This window comes from Oryzias melastigma, linkage group LG16 (assembly GCF_002922805.2).
Source record: "Oryzias melastigma strain HK-1 linkage group LG16, ASM292280v2, whole genome shotgun sequence".
In the NCBI taxonomy this organism is placed as follows: domain Eukaryota; kingdom Metazoa; phylum Chordata; class Actinopteri; order Beloniformes; family Adrianichthyidae; genus Oryzias; species Oryzias melastigma.
In genome coordinates, this window is record NC_050527.1 from 16,773,207 (window position 1) to 16,778,220 (window position 5,014).

Below are 5,014 nucleotides of genomic sequence, written 5' to 3' on the forward strand. Positions count from 1 at the left end.
TAAAAAGAAATTGCAAGTGAGGAAAAAAAAATCAGAATAATTCTAATATGGCAAAATAAGTTCTACATTTTGAAACATTTTATCATTTGGTTAAATGCATTTTGCATTTTTAAAATGTATTTTACAATTTACAATACAATATTAAATTACATTTAAAAAAATAAACATCAAAGTTCCCTGTCCTGCTGTGGTAAGAGAGTATAATAGCACTTTGGGTGGAGTAGATCTGCTGGACTCTGTCATGGCATTCCACTGCAACAAAATTAGGTAGAAGAAGTGGTTCCATTGGCTGTTGTTTCACTTTATAGACATGATCTTCATGACTGCCTGGCTTCTCTGCAAGAGAGACTGCTGCAGCACCGAAGTAAGAGTATAGGAACAGATCAGGCTTTATACATTCAAATTTTATATTAAAGAAAGCTTCTGCAAAAGTGGCAGGAATCTGGTGCAAAAAAGAAGTTGTCCTAGCAAAGGAAACTGTGTTAGAAAGGTTTCAAGAAGCTTGAATCTTCCATAGCATGAGAATATAAAAACTACCATCACACCAATTTAGGCTAAGGAACAGAGATGGAGCTGAAGATCCCCATCATGTGAGTAACTTACATTTAGCCTGAACCATTTAAACATACCTCTATGTAGAATAATTTAATATTTTGTTCAGATTGGTCACGTTTACACGGACTGAAGTATTTGGATTAAAAGCCAGATCAGAATAAAAATGCTTCATGTAAACACGCCATTCAGAATTTAGTGTTCCCCCAGTTATTTGCGTTTCGTTATTCATGGTTTCATGTATTCACATAATTTTTTTTAGTCATGTGACTCTTCCGGTTTGTCACAAAAACTGACAACTCAAGACACGTGTATGAAATGTTTGCATAAGAAGGAGGTGCTGCGGTGCTGGGGTGTACCTCCGCACAGTGGAGCCCCCTCTGGAGCGCGAAGGGGGGAGCACCCGTCCACTCTTCCTCCTCCGTGAGAGGAGCGTCCCCTCCCCTCTCCATGCCCCTGCATGGAGAAATGGCATCAGCTGACTCAGAAGCGGATGGGAAAAAAATCCCGATATGCTGAAGAAGATAATCACGGAGTATAATAATCATCCCCAAAAGGTGTGTAATAGTTAGATTTAGGTGGACGCACGCTCTCCTGGTTTTCAGGTACAGAGAGACAGAGTGCGATCCTCATCTGCGTCATAAAGTATGCTGTTGCTGCGGCTGCTGTAAAATTTTTTGCTCTGAATTAAACCAAAAAAAAAACCTCTTTATATGAGTATTTTTGATGTGTATAGATCATTAACAGACAGGGTTTCCTTGTATTTGCATATTTGGCGTATTCGAGGATGCCACCAGTCCCTAACCCCCCGTGAATAAGGGGGTTATACTGTACTCTGACCCGATCACACTTATTTAGATCAAAATATTCTTCCGATTGAGAACGGTGGGTGATGCTGATTGTGGAGCATGTAAATAATTTATAACTAAAAGTATACAAAAGTTGTTAATTAAAAGAGGGAAGAAACATAATTACATGGCACGCACAATCAAAAACAATTTTATGTATTATACAATACAGTGTGTGGAACAAGACTATGAAACAGAACGAGTTTACACTTAAAACAATGTCCAAAAATAAGAGTTTAAGAACAAATATTGAAATGTGATTATTGATAAATCCAAAACATAAATAAACTGTTAAATATCTGTAATAACTATTGGGGGTGCACTTGGGTGTGTTGGGGAATCGGATTTAAATTAGTGTTTTGGCATACATGAAATGTGTTAAATGTGTCTATGTGTATAATTATCAACCCACTCTCAGTACAATGCGTACATATTCCACGACTTTGCACTCTGAAATACCGTGTATAATATACACCAAACACGCTTTTTGCGTGCATATGATACGCAACGGTAGAGAATAGGTTGCGCCGGCGTACAATATACACGCTTTTTAGGTTTCGTTTTGATCACGTGGTCAGAAATCCTCCGGCTCTTTTCTAAATGACGTCGTTCCTGGTTAAGTTTAGGATTACGGTTATGGTTAGGGTTAGAAAAGCAAATTGTTCGTTTGTGGGGCTGTCTGTGATGCTCACGGCTCCACCAGGGGACGTGTCAATCGTGGAAAACACATTTTAACACGTTTAGGACCGCGCGTATTATATGCACGCAAAAACCGGTTTTGGAGTATATTATACACGGTATTTCCCAAATCGTGGCATATGTACGCATTTTACTGGGACTGGGCTGTAATTATCTATATGTGTAATTGTAACGAAACTGAAAGTAGGTTTTTTTGGCGTTGTTGGCAGGATCTGGATTTGTGTGTGGAGTTAAGACCCGGGCATTTTAGCTTGTTTTTTTTTAAATATTTTTGTTAGTGCCCCGTACCCCTGTGCACACGAAGTGCCAACGTTTTGGGGGACCGGCAGTGAACATGGCAGGGACTGCCTATATTCTGCTGTGGGGGGATGTAACGGGGTGAAAAAATGTTTTTATTTTTGCAAACTTTTAATTCGGAGGGCTCTTGAACACACCACAGGATTGAGGGCAGGTGTGCCCAATTAGAGACCCTTTTTAAAAGAAACACACAGCAGAAAGAGAGACAGACAGACAGGAGAGAAGGGGAGAAGGCAGGGCCCAAGGTGCTGTGGGGACGCCGCCACCCCCCCGGGCCTGGGAAACGGGTGCAGTGCGCTGAGGCAGCCAGCGCTGAGGTCGACGGCCGGGAGGAGCGCAGCGGAGCAGCCAGCGCCGAGGTCGGCGGCCGGGAGGAGCGCGGCGGGACAGCCAGCGCCGAGGTCGGCGGCCGGGAGGAGCGAGCCAGGAGTCAGGCAGTGGTCAGAGGGGGAAGCGACGCTGGAATTGCAGAGGGGTGTGGTCACGATACACCCCTCTTCGAGCTAAGTACCCTTCTACCACCTGTTTTTTAACGACCTGAGAGTTTTTTTTATTATACCAGAGCGGTTATTCTTTTTTTAATTGCATGCGCCTATTTATTATTTTATTGTTGTGTGTTTTGCTGTGATTTTTATATATACGCCTGGTATGTTTTGTTTTAGAGTGCAAACTCTCAGGTGATTTTATTTTTTTGACAGAGGCTCCTGGCTCCAACAGACTGAGGACGCTCCTGCTAGACAAAAAGAAACAAAATAAACTTTTATCCCCTTTTCTTAAAAACTGTTGTCCCGGGTCCTCTGTCTCCACACACCTCCAGATCCAAAATCAAAGGGGAACCCTCTTCTTCTTTACATAATTGTTATCTGAAACTGAAAGTGTTTTTATTGGAGAGGAAACAGGGCTATCGCAGGTAGTGGTTGCGCTGGATGTGGTACTAGGATCGTCTCGCTCCATTTGTCTCCTTTTGTCAAAAAAAAATGTGTTGGACAGGAACATTTTAATAAGTTGGCTCATTCACAAATGGGCGAGCACTGCAGATTTGTGAATTATTTGCCTAATTTTGGGCACCCGGTGTTAGAAAAGAGAAATGTTAAACTTTACATATCCAAATAAATACCATTTGTGTTTAGATAAAAAAAAGGACTAAGAAGAGCATTAAAAAGTTGGTGATTCGGCGAATTAAATCAAATGTGAAATGGTGCTTGTGGAGCCTTGTTTATAACTTAAAATAAAAATGTGTAAACTGTGTTTCCTGTATTTTTATATTACTAATTTGATTCAGTGCAGTAAAAAAAATGAATAAGTAAATAAAAAAATGACAAAATGTGGCAATATCCCAATAAGAGATAAGAACTTTTTTATTTTTGTGACTTAATAATGCAGCATGAACAATAATAAGATGCAAAAATGTATCAGTGTTTAAGAGTAAAGAATTTAAACAAAACCAGAGTTGTTCTGAAATAATTACAGACTAAAGAAAAAAGTGGAACACAATAGAAAAATTTAAAAAAGCAAAGCACAGAGAATATTAATCTATGATAAAATTGCAAAAATGTGACGTTATATTGGAAGCATTGCAATAAAGATTTGAAATATTTGAGAAACATCCAAAGTCAGACTTGGTTATTTTTACAGCTGCTTTAGGTGAATCATCTGCATATTCCGCATCATCTAAAACTCAGCAAAGGTGTTGAATGAAGCATGTAGAGGTCTCTGGGACTGTGAGGTCAGGTTCTACCTCTACACTCATTTGATCAGGAAGAACCATCCATCCCGCCCAAAACTGGATACATTTCCTTAGTTCCAGTTCATGTAAATGTAACAGTTAATATTACAAGTGTAATATTTGGAAATGAATATATTCTATTAAATTGTATTTAACACTACAACTGTTGATGACAAAGGAGCCACTGAAGAATGCACATTAAACTGTTTTTTCCACTTCCAACAATTCTGATTGTACAAATGAAAAACAAATAATACCCATTACAGCCATCTGATCTTTTAAAGTCAGTCACTGACAAACACTTTTTTTGCACCACTGTATGTATTTCATTGGTATTCATTGGTATTTGTGGTTGTTTGGCTATAGTACATTTACAACATTAGCTTATAGGGGAATTATTCTTCAGTGACTAAGACAGACAAAAATGTAAGCAACATTGCACTTGTTTCAATGACAGTCCTTAGAAAAGGTGTTGCATTCTGCCTCTGGCCAAATAACTCTTTGAAGAAACAACTAAGAGAAGAGATTCGTCCTCTTCTGAAGTTCAGTAAAATGAAATCACAATTAACAAATAACCTGTAAAAACTTAAATTAATTTCAACAAAGTATGTAAATTTAAAGTAATTACTAAGCAGAAGAGTTATTCTATTCTACTTTCAGTAATGTAAGTGTCTTTAACCTGCGGTTACAAAACTTCCTTAGTGCTTCTAGGGAAAAGAATAGCTGTTAAATCAGGGCGCTGCTTTAACATCTGCAGCACCTCAGTATCTTTAAGTCCAGCTCTTATTTGGGCACTCTATTCCTGCTGTCGACGAATCACCTTAGAAAAAATTAGATTTAGCTGTCACAGCTAAATATTAATTTATATAAGAAGTTGATTTTGTCATTATTT